Source organism: Bombyx mori, chromosome 21 (genome assembly GCF_030269925.1).
Source record: "Bombyx mori chromosome 21, ASM3026992v2".
NCBI lineage: Eukaryota > Metazoa > Arthropoda > Insecta > Lepidoptera > Bombycidae > Bombyx > Bombyx mori.
The window spans coordinates 7,843,226-7,867,341 of record NC_085127.1 but is presented as its reverse complement, the minus strand read 5'-3'; the positions used below and the strand labels follow the sequence as shown (position 1 = coordinate 7,867,341).

The 24,116-nt window shown below is 34.3% G+C and overlaps 1 protein-coding gene across 2 annotated transcripts in view; it reads right to left on the bottom strand.

Moving 5' to 3' along the window:
• Positions 1–24,116, bottom strand: part of NGR-A21 (neuropeptide receptor A21) — a 117,854-nt gene that overhangs the window by 46,796 nt on the left and 46,942 nt on the right. Inside the window, exon 1 of one of the 2 annotated variants that reach the window (XM_062674542.1) lies at positions 12,186–12,256. The gene's annotated coding sequence lies outside the window, so the exon portion shown is untranslated. 2 annotated transcript variants of the gene reach the window in all.

Sequence of the window (24,116 nt, the reverse complement as noted above, 5' to 3'; positions counted from 1 at the left end):
ATTTGTTGACAGAGGTGGTGGTCATTCACAAACCAATTGGCTCAAAATCACTTGTTATTATTATGTTATATATACATATATATCCCTTATATGCTTGAGTGATTGTGTCCCCGATTAATTGACTTAAACGTCTGTATAAATAAGATAGTGAAAAGTCAATACTATACTCTATATATTTAACTTTTCTTGAAGTTCTGAAGACGAAGAATCAATAACAATATAGGTCCTTCCGAGCTCCCAACGCCCCGTGATGTATAAAAAATTATCAGAAATGTTATATTAGCTCTCATCAACGTATATTTAAGCATCCGGGTTAATTTATAAATTTATCGGGGAATTGTATACATAGTAAAGGATTTCTTCAATTGTCTTCATTTTATGTAATTAATAATACACTAATATTTTATTTGGTCTGGGAAAATCAATTGTAATTAAAACATACATCGAAGTCGTCGTGGCCTAACGGATAAGACGTCCGATGCATTCGTGTTGAGCGATGCACCGGTGTTCGAATCTCAGGCGGGTACCAATTTTTCTAATGAAATACGTACTCAACAAATGTTCACGACTTCCACGGTGAAGGAATAACATCGTGTAATAAAAATGAAACCCGCAAAATTATAATTTGCGTAATTACTGGTGGTAGCACCTCTTGTGAGTCCGCGCGGGTGGGTACCACCACCCTGCCTATTTCTGCCGTGAAGCAGTAATGCGTTTCGGTTTGAAGGGTGGGGCAGCCGTTGTAACTATACTTGAGACCTTAGAACTTATATCTCAAGGAGGGTGGCGCATTTACGTCGTAAATGTCTATGGGCTCCAGTAACCACTTAACATCAGGTGGGCTGTGAGATCGTCCACTCATCCAGCAATAAAAAAAAAATCCATATACCAATGCCCTCATAAGTTGATGGCTAATAATTATTAGCGGTGTGTAATTACTACAGAGTCATATGCATATAACTCTTACTTACATATTAAAAGCAAAACTTCATCAAATTAGGGACTCGAACATAAACCTAGCTTAGTATAATAGTAAAAGTTTTGGTGGAACAACTGAGATTGAAATTTATTTTTTATTCATAAAACCGAGTGCAATAAAACGGATAAGTCATCGTAGTTAAGTAAAAGTTATCTATATATTAATACGTGAAACAAAAACTTTGTATCCCTTTTTACGAATATTGTGCGGACGGAGGAGTATGAAATTTTCCACACTTATAGAGAATATAGAGAAGAAGTGCACAATGCTAAAAAAATTTAAAAGAATGCATAAGAGATACATTAAATCAATAAAGAAAATATTACACACACTACATACCATGTATTTGACGCACACCCGCATACATACTATTTATTGTCAAACTTTTGTTTTTGACGTCTGTGGTCAAATTGAGAATAGATTAAATATTGTTTGTCTTTGTTAATATTTTTTATAGTGTAGTCTTGGCGAAATGTGTGATTATAGAAGTATAAAAAACAATCATAATAGTGTACAAACTTACAATTCCAATTAATTATAGTCGAATTTCGGCTACTGCGGGACCTCTAGTTAAAATAAATACTTCCGATGATTATATAAAGTAATAAAATTTATAAATTGTTTTAGCTGTCGTTTTAATATTTCGAAATTTAATTAATAAAAGCATAAAGTACGAATTGATATTCACCGAACGATATTTATACGTGCCTTTTCAATCGATTGAAGCCACTTAAAAAGGTTCCTAAATTTCACAGAATTTGCTTTGGAAGCATACCGCTTTGTCCCTACAATTGGTCTATTGTACAATTCCGCGTAATTTATATTCTCTAATACCATACAGTCGTAAAGTATTTGAAACATCGGAAATAACATAATAACAATAAAAAACGCGAGATTAAACCGAAAAAGTACCTTTTATTACGTGTACGAGTCCCGAAAACCGAAGAATATATGGTATTATCAAATCAACAAATCTTTTTCAAACGTAATTTTATTTTATTAACATAATATAGTATTTAGCTAGTATTGTGTGTGTTCTTCTTAAATATATTTTGATAATTTTCTGTATTGTTTTTAATCTTGCCACTAGTTTTCTAATGACAATAATATATTTTTCATTTTCTCCAAAAAAATAATTTACTGAGTGAGCGATTTCTTCAAAACATGTTTTTTTGGTTCGGAATTTTTCCTTCTAAGGAGAGATTTTTAAAGTCAAACATTTTCATTTTCATAGTCTTCGTTAGTTCTCGCGATATATTCGCTCGCTGAAGTACCGTTTGAAGTTTTTTTTAGTTGACAGCATTACGATATTTTACCGAAATCAAATACATTTTTTTGGTTCAAAAGGTAAATAGTTGCGCTCGTAATCTAATAGTAGTAAAGAGCTTGGCAAATACTTGATGTAAATCCTAGCCAAGTGCTAGTTTGATTTTGCGAAAACATTTTTCCTTACGACTAATTATTTTAAGAGTGACACAAACTATGAATGAACGTAGTAAGTGCTAAGTGCTTTTTCAAAACTTAATTTCAGTTTTTTTGTTATTTTATTGCTTCGCAAAGCAAAATGGTCTATAACAGAAATTAGAAGTGACAAAATATTATTATATAGATATATATAGATATAACCGCTGCTGAATACCGCCAACCAACTGAGTCGTTAGATTGAAGTTCCATTAGTATTATACAAAGGTTGTTGTCAAGTCAGGGCTGGATAGTTTTACCCAACCAGAACCAGAAAGGCTCCCAATACAAGAAGTATTTTTAGTCTTATCAGTTGGGTAACCAGAAGATTACACACTATTTTTTAATCCAATTTAAAACTATCTTCAAACCTCATTTGAAGAAATAGCTTATAGCGCTCGGAAAAAACTGTGGAGGTGTTTTCATCCCTGAATCAGATACGACGAGGCAAAAAAAATACTGACAGCAAATTATGGATAATCGTTTGGGTTTCTAGGTACGAATTAGGTCTGCTCCAGTGGTAGGTGATACTTGGCTCGGTAGGCAGCGGATTGGCTCTGTCCCCTGTCTGCCTTGAAATAAAAAAGCAATGGTAAAATTACGGGATGAACTTAAAAAATTCCAACAAGAATGTACGCTACAAAACAAATACAAAATAAAGCCGGAAAAACTTACGTCCAGAAGTTCTAAATGACACGTAAGAATTTTCTTAGTTAGGCTTATATGTTGTGACCTTTATGAACTAGACTGGATTAAAGGATATTTTCTACGACTACTTTTACGATTTAATCATAGTACTTCGTGACCACGAAAAAATGCAATGCGTACCAAATGCGATAGTGAATGCGAAACGTCGAAATGACACAATAATTACAATAAAAACGAGCGATCAAACCGTAAAAGTAATTTTAATTAATAAAATTAATCTTGAAACCAAAACGCAGTGCTACTTCACGGCAGAAATAGGCAGGGTGGTGGTACCTACCCGTGCGGACTCACAAGACGTCCTACCACCAGTAATTTATTACAGCATTAGGACACCAATTATTATTGTTCTAGTGTGTAGTAGGCGTGGTATTCCAGTTTCAAGAAATTGATCCAATATATTTAAGCGCGAAAATTTTAAACAATATTAATCCGGCAAATGTACTTTGTAACTAATAGCAAAACGAGAAAAGTACAGAGTAATTCGAATAAAGTTCCACGAACTTAGAGTACCTACAAGAACTTTAGCTGAACTTTCTACTGAATTAGTGGATCACGGGACGTATCTTAACAAAGGGCTTTGTTACTGAACCTTCAAACAGGAGCATTTTACTGTAGTTACATAGTTAAACTATAAAATAGTACAAGTATATGTTTAAAAAACTTTTCACATCTGGCGTAACAAGACTAGTGGGTGGATATCATGTCGTATAAATCGCTAAGTCGGTCTATCATAGTGGTGGATATCTATCATATCATATTTGAATATTAGGCCACAGAATGATTACTATTTGAGCATTATACGAGCATACTATGATTACCGACCTCTATGTATCAGTGGTTTTTTTTTGAAGTGAAACTTCTTTATCGACGTAGGGAGGAAAAAACGTATGTAACGTTTTTCGGTTACGCGCCATCTTAATTTCTTGCGTTACGCGCCATGTTTATTTTTATACTAATCTCTTCTCCAAATTAATTAGAGACCTGATGTACCTCGTTCATTAAAGTTCTATCAAGCATCCTTCCGCATCTACACCCATACGTCACATTGTCATCTACGCACTACTTTCATGTTATCGCCGGTGGGGTTTCGGCCTACTTTAACTACTCTGTATTTTTCATATAGGTATATCAGTGGTTACATATATTGTGAGCCTACATGGGTGAGCACTAAAAAACACGCTAGCTACCAAACAGTACACCAGCAATCATGAATTTAAGCTTTAAAGCAGGGACAGCCGTCAAATTCATGTCTTCGGGCTTTCGTAGCTACACGCACAGCATATAAAAGTTCCTACCTTTTTTCTGAATCGATTTGTAGGGAATTTGACCGTGGCGTTGATATAAAATAAAAACCCCAAATTTATTAACTAAAGGTGACAACGTGTATTGTGTTCCTGGTTCTATTTTTATTTCTACCATACAGCAGTCACGTATTTTAGATTTAAGGGTGAGACGACATCCGTTTTAAAATACAATGAAATTGTAATCTCATATACTACAGCTGGTGGAGGTATATGTTGAAGTATCTGAAAGTTCCAGTGACTAACAACTACTACTACTGGTGGTAGGATTTCTTGTGAATCCGCACGGGTAGGTAGCACCGCCCCGCCTATTTCTGCCGTGAAGCAGTAATCGGTTTCGATTTGAAGATTGAGACAACTATACTGAGACCTTAGACCTTATATTTCAAGGTGGGTGGCAGCATTTTCGTTGTAAATGTCTATGGGCTCCGGTAGCCATTTAGCACCAGGTCGGCTGTGAGCTCTTTCACCTATCTACGCAATAAAAATAATAAAAACTATGGATGTGGACGTAAGTACGTCTTCATACTATGCACGGCAATTGGAAAATTCACACTTACGTAAAATGAGTGTAATGTAATAATCATATATTCACATAGTCTTTATAGGTAGGTATACAAATTATTCTAATTTCAATGTTAATGAGAGCTTCGTTGATAATCACGTTGAATAATCACGACGCACACAAATTTAAAATCTGAAAACAAATGTCCGTCCAAGGTTTTGTAAATTTGCTATTTAGGGCAGAATTAAATGTACCTTGATTATGTTCTTAGCTCATTTTCTAGTCGTACCATAACCGCTACATATTATATATTTTAAAACCTTGGTCAAATGTAAAATTCAGCTCAGTAAAATTCCTCAGTCCCTTTTTGTTTTAGATTCTATTTTGCTGTTTGCTATCCATGCCCATTCTTACGAAACTACAAAGAGATAATTTAGTTCTGGCGAGCTACGAACTATTTATACAGGATCTCTAAATTTGCTGATGCGGATGAAGATCACACGTTTAAATACTGATTTTGACTTTATAAAATATATCCAAAAAGTATTTTTATTTATTTATAATATATTGTTTTGAAATCAGTTTTTTTTAAAGTAACAGATAAAGTTATAATACTTTAGTGTATGTATATTTAATTAGGCAAAGACCAAAACATATAAGTGCCGTTTTATTTTTTCCGTTTGTCAATTTCTTTTTTTGTTTAGTACGAGTACCTAATAACAAGCTCCAATGCTATAAAAATATATTATACATATTTATGAATAGCCAGTTATGTATTAAAGATGTATAACAAAAAAAGTGAATCTATAGTACATAACATTAATCTAAATCTTGTCTTGAATATGGTTGGTATTTAATCATTGGGCGAACACTACATATCGGGCTTTACTGAAGCCATGTAATTAACTATATCTTTTAAGTTGCTACTTTTGCATTAGTAAATATAATGATATTAATAAATAAAAAATGATGTTTCACTGCTTTTTTGTATAGGTATACTATAATCAACAAAAACATTGTTAATTATATTATTGAATTTTCAGTTAAATCGTTTTATTTATTTATTTCAAATTAATATTCACAACTATGATGCTATTGATGGACGGTGCTGACGGTGGACCCCACGAGCACCTCCACAATATAGCTCCCTTGCACGCCAGACCACCTGATGGTCGGGCGCTACCAAGGGAGCTACTGGAACCCCCGGCTATGGTAAGATAGTCGGCTTAATCGGAGTGATATGGGAGTGCTCATAATGAGTGCCCCCATGGGACTGAGCTGTCCACACTCGTCATGTCCCCCCACATCGTTGGGGTGCCCCCTTATGGGGACCCATTTCCCACCCCCGTTGGGTGGACCACTCCCCCGTCTGGGGAGTGTTTAATATCGGTCCCTCCCCGCGATGGTCTTCCCCTTTTGGGGAACCCAGAACGGGTGAACGCCAAACTAGTGCCGCGGCTCCTCCTCTGGTTTGTAGAGGTGGGGCCGCGGCATGGGGCCGGTGGCGGGCCCCAAGGTTGCTGACTGTTGTCCCTGTATGTATATAGTAGTTTAGTTAGCTTTAGGTTAGTTGTAGTTAGATAGTAAGGGAAAAAAAAAAAAAAAAAAAAAATTAGCATTAGGAAGCAGAGGACAGCAGCTGGCGCCGGGGAGCGTCGTCCACGGGCATCACTCCTCCTCCATCATCAAGCCCGTCGTATTATATATATGTATGTATTTTTGTCGATGTGAGTGTGCCGAAGCACGCTGCGAACAGCCCTCCCCCCAATCCAGTCTTGCATCTATTTCACCCCTGCCCTGTGTGGCAGGGAGCGTCTGCCCGGGTAGTGGGGTTTACCCCGAGGCCCGCTCCGTGCCCCCGTAAGGGAGTACGACGACCCCGTAAGATGGACGCCACCATGGAGTTAATAAGTACCTACAACTGGAGTGCTGTCTAATGCCGAGAAATCGGTCTCGAAAGAGAATACTTTTTGGTCGCGGTGTCCTTGTCTAATGTGGTGACCATATATAATTTAATTATAGGACAAAATTATACACATGCATAAGTTTTGAATTTACCTTAAGTAATTCTGTGTAACCCTATGTAAATACAAAACACGTGCTTGCAACCTTTTATTTATGTAAATTCAATTCTAAGCATTGCTTCGTCGTCATGGTGACTTTTTTTCGACGGTTTTTTTTGGAAATTGCTGCGTAGTCGAAAATCTAGCACTGAGTTTTATTACAAACATCATTACCTCAGTTCTATTACTTAAACTTCCTCAAACTCGTGTTTAACGTCCGAATACTCAACCGCGACTTAAATAATATATTATGTTGAACTTAATTATGCAATTCCTACTTTAATGCACTGGCTAAGTGGGCCGTGCAAATTAATATTTGACACACTGAGTGAGACACTGCAACACACATGGTCTGCGCGTATCGGGTGCTCTTTTCCTACATTCACATCTTCAATTGATTTAAAATTGTTTGTATTTTTACTTCTGTGCTATTTTCATGACACGTGTATATTAAGTCTACTAGTTACATTTTAGGAAATAAAACACAATGGGTAATAAAATGAAATGAACTGAAATTCATTTATTTGTTATATGTAGATAATTAAATAACTCTTAAATGACAAGTCAATACACATAACACGATACACATAGTACTTGATCTCTATTTACAAAATATTGGTTATACATATTATTATTATTAAGTTCAGTTAATTTTCTGTAGTCTTATAATATAACATTTCCTCTATTTTAAGTAAATTCTTTTTTTTCAACGAAATACATAATTTATTTTAATCAATATCTAAGTGGACCATGAGTATCATTAAAATTTCGCAATTTAAATTTCAATTCAATTAAAAATCGCCATTTTTCTCTAATAAATCTAAAATCGACTTTATATTTACAATCACTATTTCGCGACTTTTAAGTTTTTGTTTCAATACCTTAACATCTTGTCGTAATTTTGCTTTTCTCGGGGTATTTTTTATTTCTTGCGTTTGAGTACTTGATACTTCTTGTTTGACCTTTATATAGGACATTTTCCAGAAATTCCAACGTCATATTTACTAGAAGATCCTACTCGTTCGCTTAACGTCAGGCAAATGATATACATGCTTCCGTGCGACGCTATTCAATACAATAAAAAAAGTTCAAAAAATACCACGTGATGGCTCTTATAATATGAAAAATACATTGCAAAATTATAGTTTTCACGATTGTTTTTTCAAATTTAGTATATGACATAGATTAAGTACAATTTACAAGACAAATGGTATTAAATATTATAATGAGAAAAAATATCTCACATTTTAAAAATATATGCTCACACTAGTAAAAATTTATCAATGAATCTGACATATGGAAGGATATTCCACAAACTGGAGACGATTCTCGCTTAAAACCACTTACATTAAAAGTGTTCACCATGATTACACGGAAACTTTCACGATTTTCGAAAAAAAAACAAGCCACAAGCTGTATCAGTGCCATTTTAACTTCGCACTACAAACGTAAATAGACGCCATTTTTCTTTTAATCCATTCATAGCTCTTTTTCGGTGATGCCAACAATTAATCTGGCTTCCCACCAAATTCAACATGAAAACCATCAGAAATCTACGTACCTACCATTAAATTTTCCATTAAACAGAGTTCTTATTAACATAGAACAATAATTTTTTGTTAATAAGCTTTATTAATATATGATGTTCTATTAAAAATCAATATATATCATATAATCAATACTTCTTATATAATTTATTTTAATAAATTGTCATCATCAGAAACTAATTTCACCATAACTTTGTACGTTTATTTTGAACCAATTTAATTTTTGACGTTGATGGAAATTCTAAATTCTCGCAACATTTTCTAGTTAAGTTTAAGTCACATCGTTTAAATAATATGTATTTAGATATATTATTGTCATAAAATGTTTAAAATCCTGTAAAGTGGATTGATTTTAAACTTTTCGATAATTTTCAACAACACCCAAGCTACTAAACAATCCACTAACCACTAAAAGCCATTTTTGATAACTAAGACGGGGGTCCAAATTCCGAGATTTTATGGAAAATCCTCTAAGCTAGCAACACTGCTTTTTGTTTGTAAAATGTGTGAGAGGGACACCACCACTTAATAATCATTCTCTTTTCAGACCGTTTTTCCTTACATCTTTTGCTATTTAAAAATAAACTTTAAGCCATAGACATAAAGTATATTTTTAGTTTTTATGTCAAACGAAGTAAGCACTCCAGTTAGAATAGTAACTCTATGGACGCCACGCACATGGCTTGAATTTGTTTTCCACACTGCAACAGTACGAATAGACCTTTGGCCAATGCTTGATAATGCAGACCCGATTATTCTCATTCAAGTCATTATTATATGTACAGATTTCATAATTTGAATTTTGTTAACTAGGGTAAACTGTTTAAAAAAAACCCAGCAAATCTTGAGTTTTTTTGTCGATTCTTCTCACCAGTGAAACTGCATTGCGATACAATGGTTAAAGTTGAAAAAAAACTATGAAGACGTACTTGAATAAAAACACATTTAAATTTTTAATTTCAATTACCGCATCGGCCACGAAAATAATGTTGTTTTTATTTGTTTGTAAAACGTTGAACGAAAAGCGTTAACGAGCATTTCCATGATAATTAATTCAAAAGACAAACAAATCCGATTTCATTACCTGTGGGCGTTTATGTTAATTGTGTAAGTGAAATGCGGGCGCTATAACTGTTTCGTTATGAAAGTTATGGGAATAGCACGTGTTAGAACGTTATCAGTTGAATATTCATGTGTGATCTATATATTAATACGTGAAGCAAAAACTTTGTATCCCTTTTTACGAAAATTGCGCGGACGGAGGAGTATGAAATTTTCCACACTTATAGAGAATATAGAGAAGAAGTGCACAATGCTAATATTTTTTTAAACATAATGCATAAAAGATACATTAAATCAATAAAGAAAACATTACACACACTACATACCAGGTATTTGACGCACACACGCATGCATACTATTTATTGTCAAACTTTTGTTCTTGACGTCTGCTGTTAAATTAAGAATAGATTAAATATTGTTTGTCTTTGTTAATATTTTTTATAGTGTAGTCTTGGCGAAATTTGTGATTATAGAAGTATAAAATAAAATCATAATAGTGTGCAAACTTACAATTCCAATTAATTATAGTCGAATTTCGACTACTGCGGGACCTCTAGTATTTATAAATTTACAAACCGTACTCGCCCGCTTCGCTGCGCATTTAAAATTAACATTATTATTTATTGTCATTATTATTAAGGAGTCCAACACTCATATAAATATTAGCCTGTCCATTAAGTACATATATTTTCTACATGGATACCAAGTTTCAAGTCAATCGGATGCATGGTTCAGTAGTTATAACGGAACCTCCGTAAAAACCACTTTAGATTTATATATTAGTATAGATAATATCATATAGTGTAATAATATAATCAATCGAATTAGTAAAATTACAATTCATGTTATTGAGTATCTGAATGATGTAATATTTTGTTGTTTGGACAAGAGATTTTTGGGTATCAGTTTGAGGTAAATTTTTGTTTGTTCACTGGGAGTTCACTGAGATTTATTCATGGGTCCATAGGAGCCATGACCCCTCCGTAATTCGGGCGTTAAATGAATGTTGGAGTCCATAGATATCACATAGTGAATGTCACCATTCTTGGGTCATGACTGACATGACGTCATGAGATCAAAGTCACAAGCTTATTGAAGAAAACACTTCTTCTTCGAGCTCGAAACAAGTGATCCAATGTGTCTGTTTGTGTGTCAGCCCATAATAAGCTTTTACTAAATTTATGATTATGGCTAGATGGTGCGATGACCTCCGAACGGTGGCCGGCAAGAAGTGGATGAAGAGAGCCGTAGACCGGGCTCAGTGGTGTGGGTTGGGAGAGGCCTATGTCCAGCAGTGGACGACTGTGGGCTGTTGATGATGATGATGATGAAATTTATGATTAGTTTTAATAAAAACTGAGATTCAATTTCGAAATAAAACCATAATAATTAACTATTTAAAATGAACATGATAATTTTAGAACACATTGCAACTGAAATTAGGTTATACACTGTAAGCCCCGAGTCATTGTTTTTGACAAAACATTTGTGTTCAATACGAAAAAAATACATTTTATGAGCACGTAAATCTGAAAGGAACGACACAATAACATGATTTCGCACTATGTTATTTTATATAAGAGAGACGTGTTCGACGCGCATGATGTATTTTTGTTGTTGATACAGCATTTATTATCTTTGATTTTATGAGTAGATTTGTCACTTCGACCTTTGGAATATCTCGTTCTCCTGATTCCTGCGCCTTATCTTCAAACACTGCCGGCACGAATCCCACAGTAGGCTTTGGAGATAAGACCCCATATATATATCTTGTCCGGGTTAGCATTGTACATTGCCATTGTTGTCGGTAAAACGGATTCAAAACGGATTCACGAGTTTTCGATTGATTATTCAAGAACGATGCTGTTCATATCTGCTATACTAATATTATAAAGAGGAAAGATGTGTTTATTTTAATTTTTTACCTGTAATTAATTATTACTAGAGGTCCCGCAGTAGTCGAAATTCGACTATAATTAATTGGAATTGTATAATAAGTTTGTACACTATTATGATTGTATTTTATACTTTTATAATCACAAATTTCGCCAAAGCTACACTATAAAAAAATATTAATAAAGACAAACAATATTTAATCTGTTCTCAATTTGAGCACAGACGTCAAGAACAAAAGTTTGACAATAAATAGTATGCATGCGTGTGTGCGTCAAATACATGTTATGTAGTGTGTGTAATTTTTTCTTTATTGATTTAATGTATCTTATATGCATTATTTCAAAAAAAAATTAGCATTGTGCACTTCTTCTCTATATTCTCTATAAGTGTGGAAAATTTCATACTCCTCCGTCCGCGCAATTTTTGTAAAAAGGGATACAAAGTTTTTGCTGCACGTATTAATATATAGATTACTAATGTACATTAATTACTAAAACGGTGTTGTTTATTTTTTATTTTGACCACTACTATTAAGTAAATTAAAAAAATACTTAAAATATAAAAATGGGTGAAATTCATAATAACTTGAATTAATGAATTTTTGTTTGCTAACCGTACGTGCTCTCACGCCTACATCGACGCTTAAACAAATTGATCACTCACACAACTAAGGTTGGCACGCAGTCGTACTTTGCAACAACTATACCGTCAGGGAAGTCAGCTGTTTACTTGTCTGCAATGCAAATATTGGATTCATTATTATTACTTGTACCTAATTAAAATAATTGTTACTAAAATCAATAATTGCATAAACATAGTGGGCTTACTGCTAACAGTTCATCGAAATTTCAATTGAAATACAGTATACCATGCCGTAAGAAATGTTTAGTTAGTATTTTTGAAACATATTAAATAGATCGATGGGTAAAAACAAGTTGGCCATCATGGAATGCCTAACAGATGTAATTTATCAAAGTTGATGGTAATATAGAATTTGTAATTGTTGAAAAGTATTAAATTATAATGAGTAAACAGAAAAAAAATGAAAATAAAATAATAAATTCAAAGTGAATAAACAAGCAGTGAGTGCGTCAAGTGAAATAAAAAAAAACATAGCCAATACACAGCTCACAGAAACGGAATGTTTTGTATGTTTTTTTTTTTTTTTTTTCTGCCTAAGCTTACGGTCTAGAGAGACTATATCAGTGGAACCTTAACTAGCAGGTGAGCTCACGGGGCTCAAACCTGACGACGTTGCCAACACAAACCCTAGCAAGACCCGTGCTTCGCAGAATCTACCACCGGATCGGAAACGCGACCCACTGAGAAGATCCGGCGAGAAACTCAATGGGCTGTATCTGTGGGTTAGTTTACTCATCGAGCCCTTCGTTGCAAGCGACGGGTTCGACGAGAACGATGACCGGTGTTTTGTATGCGCACGGGCATAATGGCATGAGAGAGCATCATGCCCTTTGCGTTACGGCATACGGTTCGATTTTACTGCCAAAACGCATAGATGTTTCACATACGGACAATCATAGCATGGACGAATGTAGTGCTATAAAGCTATGTTTATGTCCTAGTTCATCATGATGGAGATTGTTTTTTTATTTCTTAGCTTCTAATAAAACTTTATTAGAAAAAACTAATAACACTCGCCTGATAATATTAGTATCCAAAATTGCTGCTACCAACTTAGCTTGATCTTTTTCTTTGTAACAATCAATTAAGTACCGTATCGACTGTCTGAGAATTTTTTTCATGCTTCAGCTATTTGTTATGAATACGTTTTGGTACAACGTTTTAATCGCCTCAAAATTAATTTTCTAAAACAAAAGTCTCAGGTGTTTCGTGATTTCAAAAAAAATCATAAACCAAATTCTTCTCTCATCATTTGTATAGAATAGCACGAAGTCGAACTTTTTTTTATTTACTATTTTTTTATGATTTAAGTATTACTGGTAGCCCGGAGGCCTTTCCAGTTTTACCAGGTGGGCGAGCAGAGGCTCAGCCAGGAGGGGTGGAATTTGCTAACAACTGCCCGAGCGCCTCCTAAGTAGCCCAACAACTCAAGAGCAGCTGCTTCGACAATGAACCTACTACCGGATCGAAATCGTAACCCGCTGAGAAGATCCGGCGAGAAACTCAGCGGGCTGATGCATGGGTTAGGTCGAAGTCGAACTGTGCAAGACCTCAAATACAATCAGCGCTGATGACGCCAACAAGCTACAGAGTATTATGCTCCAAAACTAATAATTATGACTATAAAAGAAGATAAAATTAAAAGCAACAGAAAAATAAACATGGATAAAATGTAATTATAAGTTCTAGTAAGTAGACATATTTGCAAGTAAGCAGACATGTAAGCAGATGATGTTTTAAATTTGTACATGTAATGTCATTTTGTTGAAAAACATAACCCTTTTCTTTAAAAAACATTAAGTACATCATTTCATAAGCTTTTGAGACTAGATCTAAGAATAAAACTAGTTATTTATTTGTGAAAATCGATTTGTCCACAGATCCCTTTGTTTCCACAACGGCTTGATACTTAAATAAAAATGTTGTTGGGTAGGCCTCAAATAGCACCACCTCATCTGTTCCTGGGATTCTTCATCTTATTGAATTTTCATTTTCCTAACAGTTATTTAATTTGTTTCCTGTTTTATGTAAGTTCTGCTCTAACTAATAGTGGTAAGAATTAATAATTTATAGGTATATCATTTCTATAATTTGTAATTTTCATCGATCGATAGTCCTCTTAATCTTAAAGAGGGAAGTGAAAATAAACTTAAATCATATTGCAAAATGCAAACCAATTAATAATATGTAACGAGTTTAAATTAATTAGAAAATTTGTCACTAGGACTCCTATTAAATTAGTCGCACACATGCACGATTTGGATTTTTGAAAAAAAAAACATATTTCAATAAGTTCAGTATTCGAATAAGTAGGAATGCCTTTAGTTATATATTTTAATTACACAATGTTTAAATTTGATTTAAGTGAAACAACGTATTTTTAAATAATTGTCAATGGAGTAAATTTTAATAATACTAGAATGAATTCATTATTGAACAGTTTTTTCAGTGTACTTCTCTACTTAGAACAAATTAATGAAATGAAATTGAATGCAATGGAATCGGATTAATTTAGATCTCTTTTCAAAACTAATTGAATGATTTAGCTTGAACCCATTTCCATCCATTTTGATCTGTGATTTATTATTTTCACACGATTTAACTTTACTTTTAAACAGAAACCGTGCTATATTAATTCGGTCATGCATGGGCTGTGAGCTTCGTCTACCCGTCTAAGAAATAAAAAAACCCACTCCTAAAAACGCAAATACTTCTGTAATATCAAAGATTTTATTTATCTATCGCACTGGCGAAGATTACGCAAAGAAAATTCGAAAAGCAAAAAAAAAATATATTATCGTAAAATTACGAATTAACTTCGTCATTGCTATATTCCTCGATGTCCTTGCGATTCATTCATCGAATTGAATCACTGATGTGTCGTAAAGTCTTCAACATGAAATATTTTCAAATACGAAGTCTTCATTAATATTTTATGTGTGTTTTGAATTCAAAGGATTTATATTTGGACTTGTCAGAAGCAAGTCTCAAGAGTTTCAAACGAATAAACGTTAATGGAGACTGATATTCCGTGATTATATTACATGAAAGAAAGTACGATGTTTTGAATTAGCAAGTCTACGTCTGTTTATTTACTGGTAATTGTGAAAAACCTTGACAATAATAATTTTATGTTTTTTTTTCTTTTTCTTTATTGCCTAGATATGTGGACGAGCTCACAGCCCACCTGGTGTTAAGTGGTTACTGGAACCCATAGACATCTACAACGTAAATGCGCCACCCAGCTTGAGATATAAGTTGTAAGGTCTCAGTATAGTTACAACGGCTGCCCCGCCCTTCAAACCGAAACGCATTACTGCTTCACGGCAGAAATAAGCGGGGCGGTGGTAATTACCCGTGCGGACTCACAAGAGGTCCTACCACCAGTATACTGTGCATTAGCCAAAATACGAGCTTACAAAAACGTGCTTAGCATTTTTTATGTTTTTATAAAATAATAGTATCTATTACAAAGGACTACAAATAAATTAATTTTAGATAAATATGATCACCATAAAGACGATACTAAATCCAATCATCAAACACAAAATCTTCATGAAAGCAGTTTTTTTACTTTTTGAAATTCTATTTGATTTTGTATCGTAGGAGTGTAGAACGCTTGAATAGCTTACAGAATCGATACTGGTATCATCACCGAAAAGTTATTTCTTCCAGTATTTGTTAATATTTATTACCTTAGATGAGCTTAAGATTAGAAGGTACATGTGGTAGTATTTACTGATCCATCCAATGTGACTAACATATTTAATTTTAAAACACAAAGTTAAAATCTCAATCAAAATGCTTAATGGGTGCTTTTGAATCGGAGCAAATAATTGTCAGTAGTCCTGGATCCCAACTGAACTCGAGCAATCCTTTATTTCTCTACATTTGTTTCGGTACTCAACAATGCCGGTACCCTAACTTGAAGGAAGAAAGGATTGAATTCATTACTATTACAACTAGGCAACAGAAAAAGAAAATTGCTAAGAAAGTGATCATTTGATTGTTTTTTTTTTGAATTTATGGTACCTATGTATTTTTAATGTTATAAAATTAGAAACATTTGTCTTAAGTTCTGTACAACTAATTCCTACTGCTATCGATACAGAATATCTTTAAGTTATTAGAAAAATATAAATGACAAAGGTTTTTTAAATGTTAGCTCAATAAAGCAGTATTTGGGTTTTTAATAATAAAATAAATTAATATAATAAAGGAAAATGTATAGTATTCATACTCAACAATTCAAAACTAAAACCTTTTTCCCATTGTTGTGGCCATAAATAAACACATGAGACAAGATATTACAGTTTTGTGAAGTTAATAAAATTAAATGCTTAGTTACAACAGAAGAAAACATCAAAAATAACAATAAGTTGCCTTATATAACAATAATAACAATAAGTTGCAATAAGTGACCTAAAGAAAAATAAGTGCCCTAATTTGAAAATTATAATTGATATGCAACATTATGGAACTTAAAATTTTTCAAATTACTTTCAAAACGTATTATAGTAATAAAATTGTTCTTGTACTCAGAATTTTACGTCCTGGAAATTTGTGAATGGGTTCAGAGCCCGCAAAAATTTAGACAAGGGTACAAGAATGAGGGTACAAGCTATTACTGGGCGATGATATCGGATGTAGGCTTCAAATATTTACACAGAACAAACCTATTTATTACTGTATTATTGTTAGTTATACTAATACTAAGAATATAAATAAGTTATACTATTAATAATACTAAGTAGTAATGTATAAGTAAGTCTGTAACTAAATCGATGATTGTAATTCAATCAAAATTACTGACATCATTAAATTTAAATACATTTTAAGAACTACACTTTAAACTGTTATGTTATTAACATGTTAAGATAGATAGCGCAAAATTTGTGTAAAAATATTGTGAAATCTGGTGGTGGTGGACACTATTGTGAATACACGGGTTAAACTATTATTGACGCTTCATAAAGAAGACTTGATCTTCATATTCTATCAATTATTTTCTATTTATAAGTGGTTAATGGCGCATCGTAGTTCCCCTCTATTTTCTTTCAGCTTCATTCTCTTCTTAAGTTATGGCTAAGCGAAATTGCAGTTATTGCTGTCTCCTGTTAGCGGGTAGGTAAGTTTGTTCCATAGCATGCTAGCTCTCTCGGATAGCCTACCACTTCGATAAAGCGGCACGACACGAGAACCCTCTCATTGTGGCCGCTGGTAACTACATTCCCGATGCTGCGGACAGAATGCAGTCGACGTCGACCAAAACACGTCATTTCGGACCCTCCCGATCCACTAACGGTGCTTTTAGGTACCTCAAGCACCGGTCATCGTTCTCGTCGAACCCGTCGCTTGCGACGAAGGGCTCGACGAGTAAATTAACCAATAAACACAGCCCACTGAGCTTCTTGCCGGATCTTCTCAATGGGTCGCATTTCCGATCCGGTGGTAGATTTTGCGAAGCATGGCTCTTGCTAGGGTTCGTCATAGCAACGTCGTCAGGTTTGAGCCTCGTGAGCTCACCTACTAGTTAAGGTTATACTGAAGTAGCCTCTCCAGGCTATAAGCTTAGGTAGGAAAAAAAAGGTAGCCTGCACCTAATCGTTAAGTCTTTTGGTATGGTCCACGGTGGCTAACATCTGTATAATTACGGCAGTGCAAGATGGCGTGTAAAGAAGAAAGTGGCAAACAAATATTTCAATGAACCTAACAAAAAAATTTAGTAATTATACATTAACTATTAAATGCGAAGCCTTGACACAAAATTGTTTTTGTAGTTTAGTATTATAGAAGATGTTAATGGCTTATTTCTGAGAATCCGAATTATTTCTAAGAAAATCTAAATTTCTGGTGAGACAATCCAGTCTTGTTTTACAACTGTTTAACTCTAATTTCCAAATGAATATTTGCGAATTGCTTAATTCGTTATAACTTAATGCTTAAATTATTATGTCTTCAAGGCTTGCCATAGATGCGGACTTTACAAAATATCAATTATAGTACACTTTCTTAAAAAAAATCTATTAGATTAATTATGGATTATTAAAATTTATTCACATTATTAGTATTCCCCAAAGGTAAGGTGTGAATGAAAATGGTCCACAAAAACAGTATTTGTTCTTTAATACATTCTATTTTGAACATTAATAACTATTTATTACTAGTGACTTTGTTCGGCATTTTGAAAAAATATTGGTATTTTTGTATTAAGAAACATAATAATATTTGTTACTATCGTCTTACCACAAAACCAGTCTTGCGATCTGCTTTCAAGGCATACGTATTATAATGCAATGAAAATTTAGTATTTAGTATTATAAATAAAAATTCGTGTTTAAATTTAATTACACCACGTTATTCCAAAGTCGTGAAAATTGTAAATGATTCATAAAATATAACTTAAACTGGATCAAGTATAAGAAACACCAAAAGAAGAAACGGAAAAAATCCCTCCCAATGGTACCTTGCATTGGATCTCTGCATTGGTGGTAGGACCTCTTGTGAGTCTTCATGGGTAGGTACCACCACCCCGCCTATTTTTGCTGTGGAGCAGTAATGCGTTTCGGTTTGAAGGGTGGGGCAGCCATTGTAACTATACTGAAACCTTAGAACTTATATCTCAAGGTGAGTAGCGCATTTACGTTTTAGATGTCTATGGGCTCCAGTAACCACTTAACACCAGGTGGGCTGTGAGCTCGTCCACCCATCAAAGCAATAAAAAATAAAATAACATTTAGAGGTAGATCCCGAGTAGGGTTGATGTAAGGTAGGTGACCGGTCGTAAAACTCGCGTCAAATCCCCATGCACTATGATAAGAGGATATACTGCGCCGACTCCGCATACTATGGGATAAGGGTACGAAGGATGATAAGATTCCATGACGGCAGAGGTCAGTTAAGAGGTCAGTCGTGTTGTGTACGCATTTCCTTATTTCCTTACAAATGTCACTCCTTGTGCGATTTGAGCACCGGAAAGTCGCATCACTTTACATTAGTACTCCGGGTATCTTATCTTTTAGGTCACGACTACTCCTTTCCAGCGTAAAATTGAAAAGTTTATTGGATGCCACGCAGTAGTAAAAAAAAACAGTTTTGTTAAATAAACATTTAGACAAACACACATTTTTTTTGCGATACCTATTCTTTTTTTATTCAGTATTATACCACTTATCTTAAAAGCTTTCGTGTTTTTCTACATTATTTTTGAGCCTTAAATATTAATTATAAATCATATTTTGGTAGGTAATATTTAGGACAAATAGTTAGTTCAGGTTCAAGTGGCATCAAGCGGTTACCATTATGTATACCACCATAAACATCACAGCGTAAATTCCAACATATTGAGTCATGATCATAATCATCTTCATCATCTTCATCGTCATCATCATCATCATTCTAGAACGTATGTCAGCTCCTCGGGAGAGATAGACGGGATGGTTGTACCTCTAAATCCCCCCCACCGTACGTTCTACCACCAGAACAACATTACACGGAGAAGTTAATTTTACTTACATCAACAAATCCTTTGGTACAATTGTAACGAGTTTCAAACCCAAAAACAACTCAAACATCAAAGCAAATTCTCTTGGCAACCGAAATTATTGTTTCATATTTGTATCTCGAAGTTTAATAGAAAGTTGCATAATCTGTCATGATAACTCGCCTGTTAAATTCAAGAAAGTTTCGTTAACTTAGATTTCCCTGTAAATTAACACAAAACGAACATCTTATATTTTGAATTATGTACTTTATTATAATAATGGAGTAGATGCTAAAATGAATTAACAGTTTATTATCGTTTAATATTAATATAGTTCTTCATGAGTCTTGAGATTTCTACGTCATGACTTATGGGTCACCGGTTTTCGTACCGGGTAAATCAACAACACCTCAAGCAGGATCTCAACACATCCAATCCACAAAACACTTTTTCGTACATTCTCTGAATAACTAAGCATTAACAGGCAGCAATTTTTCCATGTTATAAATGTACAAAGAAATTGCTCTTTAGTACCTTTTTAGCTTGAGAATTAACTTCGTTGGCCTTCAATGTCGGCGAACGCTTGTTTTTCGTAAAGGGTTTTAAATATTACTCATAATCGTCCATCTTTAAAAATATAAAAGATTTCAGTATTATATTCATTAGTACCTTGTGGATTGTTTATTTCTGAAGTATTTATATTATACTGAAGAATGATCTAGTCGTTATTACAAAGTAATTAAGAATTTTCACTTATTCTTTGAGGTTCTTGGTATGCCTACTTTAAATAAATTTGAAGTTTGTAGAAATAAAAATTTCGCTATAAAACTTAAACAAAAGATTGACAAAAATATATTTGATTACTTTATTTTACATTAATGCTTATATGTATTACGACATTTGGTATACTCTTAATAATTGTTACCTTTATACTTCGAACTAAATATTGAATTAATAAAAAAAAAATCCTAAGACTCACTCACAAAATTTTCTCGAGTTTTTATGATAGGTATATTACAAGATGTATTATATCGAATATCTATTAGGCACCTTTTAGAAAATACAACTGATTGACCACAATGCAATCTTATTTGTAAAAGAAATATTTATATTGTGTCCTAATTTAAGGACAGAAATATTACACATAAGAACAAAGGGTAAACGAACTAATTTAAAACAAACCTTTGATCTCGTTTCGAGTCTGATTTCGTCATACAAAATAATGTTTTTGTTACCGAACATTATACGGCTGTAGATAATGGCCACAAAAACTATTCCAAAAGAATAATGATCATTCGTAAGCTTCTGCTTGTCTGAAGCGTGATCTCAGAAAATGTAAGTGTATTATTGAACTGAAGCTTCAATTAAATTTAATGGCATGCAAATTTCAAAAATAATTTAAGCCTATTGTTTTATCCATCAACAAAGCGCATAGACGATGATAATAGTTCTTAATAACATACCAGACACGATTCTCAAGATCTAAAGCAATGCTATCAATCTTTTTTCACGTATTGTGTACCTGTAAGATGGCGATAAACAAAGAAACATGCCGCACATTCTCTAAGCAATGCTTATATAAATATTCCTCCGGTTTTCCATTACTGTTCCATTAAAACGCTACGTCGATTCTTTTGTCTCCGGAGCTGCAGATAATTTACGTAGCTCTTTCGTTTTTATAAGGGTTAAAAGTCAAATTTTCGGTTTGTTTGCTTTCATTGTTCTTATTTTGGGTGGTGTTACTGAAGACAACTTAAAAATGAACTATTTTGAACTAGCCTTAATTGTCATTCTGATGTCAGAAAGAACATTTTTATTAAAGTTATACTTCTTTAGGCGCGTTATGAAAAATTGATGAGAGTGAATTTTTACGATGCGCGCGCACCGTGACACAAAATTAACAGAAATGAAGATGCCCATTAAATCGCTCGTTACAATACGACCGACGTAACTTGGCGAGTCTGAATATAGCCGAAGGTGAACTTTCACGCATGTACAGTCGTAAAAAAAAGTTAGCATTAGTTTTTTAGTAATATAAATGACAAAATTATTATTATTATTATTATTATTATTATAAAATTAAAGTACAACTTCTTACGCGCATACATAAGTACACGCACCCTTTTTATTTATAAAAGAAGCAAATTCTTGCGGGTTTTTGTCAGTTTTTTTAGGTATAGAATAATTACTGGAACCTATAGAAGCCGCAAGATGCATGCTCATGCTGCGGTGAGACAGATGAGATAATAGTGTTTAATTGACCGTAGCCAGCTCAGATTGCCGTCACTATCTTGCGCATTTCTGCCGCAAAGCAATAATGTGTTTCGGTCAAAGGTTGGGACGACCATCCTTCTCTACAATTGGAATTTCGACTTTATGTCTCTAGGTGGGTGGTCACATTTTCACTAGGCACCGATAAATTCTATTAAACACCTTGTACAGTAAGGAACGAAATAAGTCTGAAGACTTACCGGTTCACCTTCCTTCCACTGCCTCGCGCTCCCTGGGCTCAGCGTCGTTTCCGGAGGTGGGACCGTCTGTCCCTTGACTGGTACACGATGAACAATTGTCGCTGGTTCTAATGGTTACGCGTGACTTGCGTTGGGTAATTTTTGTTGTTTGTAATAAAAGAATGTCTGTCGCGGAACGCGTGTGTTAAGTTACTATGTGACGGCGATCTCAGCCCGTAGGCTGGGAGGGGTTGCTCAGCAAGCTTCTGGTTGGCTAGCCGGCCGTCCACAGGCGAGATCGAACCTTACTGTACCTAGGTTAAGATTTGTGTTGTCTTGAAGATGTATTGCCTAATACTCGATATTAATAAAAATACAGAAACACGAAAAATCTGTTTCAGTACGAAACATGCCGCTCACCTTAAAATAATGCAATTGTTTTAACACTACTTATGAAGGAATTTGAAAACTCAGTAACTCAACTACGAATGTGTGAAAATTAAAAGTAATAATAATAAAAAAGTAAAAAAAAAAGAGTAACATAGTAATAAAAAAAGTTAGTTTATTGGAAGTGGACAAAGTTTGACTACTGCACGTTTAACGAAGGTATTACCGATTTGAACAGTTACTACGCGAGTAACATTGTCGGACCCGGGATGAAGAGCGTGTACGCGAGCCAGTCTCCAGTGTAATGGAGGAAGATTATCGTCGCGTACCACGACAATGGTGCCTTCACGTATGAGTGGTCCGCGATTGTGAAACCATTTATTGCGTTGTTGGATTTCATGTAAATACTCGCGACTCCAACGTTTCCAAAAGTGTTGAAGACACTGTTGTACCCAACGCCATCTGGTCAGTTTATTTGAAGTAGACTCCGTCAATGAGACATCTGGCAGAGCCGTTAAAGGACCTCCAATTAAAAAATGAGAAGGTGTTAAGGGTAAAGGGTCCGTAGGATCGCTACTTAACACACAGAGTGGTCGTGAATTGAGTACGGCCTCAATTTGACAAAGAAGTGTATGCATCTCATCATACGTCTGTGTTTGTGTGCCTAACACACGGTAAAAGTGATGCTTAAAACTTTTTACACCAGCTTCGAATAAGCCGCCAAAATGAGAAGCGTAAGGTGGCTGAAAATGCCAAGTTATACCTTGTTCTAAAGTTTTACTGTTTAACGTCGATTGTACATTATTATCACGTAAAAATTTATATAACTCTTGTAGGTAGTTATTACAGCCAACAAAGTTTCTCCCGCAATCGGAATAAATATCGGTACTCATACCTCTACGTGATATAAATCGTCTTAGAGTCGCCAAAAACGCGTCAGTAGATAATTCCGAAACCAACTCGAGATGCACCGCCTTAACCGACATACAAACGAAAACAGCAACATAACATTTGATTACCTTCGCGTTTCGAACTTTGTTTGCACGAACGTAAAACGGTCCAGCGAAATCAACTGCAGTCTTTAAGAATGGACGTTCGGGACGCACTCTTGAGGCGGGTAGCGGAGCCATGGCTGGCTGTAACGGAGCAGGACGTGCTCGAAAACAACGAACACAACTATGAATACGCATACGAATAATATCACGACTGGATAAGATCCAGAATCTTTGAAATAAAATGTGTTGAACAGATTGAGATCCGGCATGCAAATTTGTGATATGAGCGTTATCGATTATTAAAAAAGTTAAATGATGTTTTTTAGGTAGAATCAACTGGTGCTTAGAATCAAAATTCAAAATTGACTTGTGAAGTCGTCCTCCTACTCGTAAATTATTGTCTTTGTCAAGAAAGGGATTTAAACGTCTGAGTTTATTTGAAGGATATTTTCCCTGTGAAATATTTTTTATGTCCTCATAAAAACAAAATAATTGAACTCTGTGAATTAATTTCATTAAAGAAAACTCATACTCGGACACCGTAATAAAATCAGGATAGGATTTTTTTCTTCGCTTACAATTATTGTAAAAACGAAATATTCGAGCTGTAATTCTAACAAGTTTACCTAACGTGGAA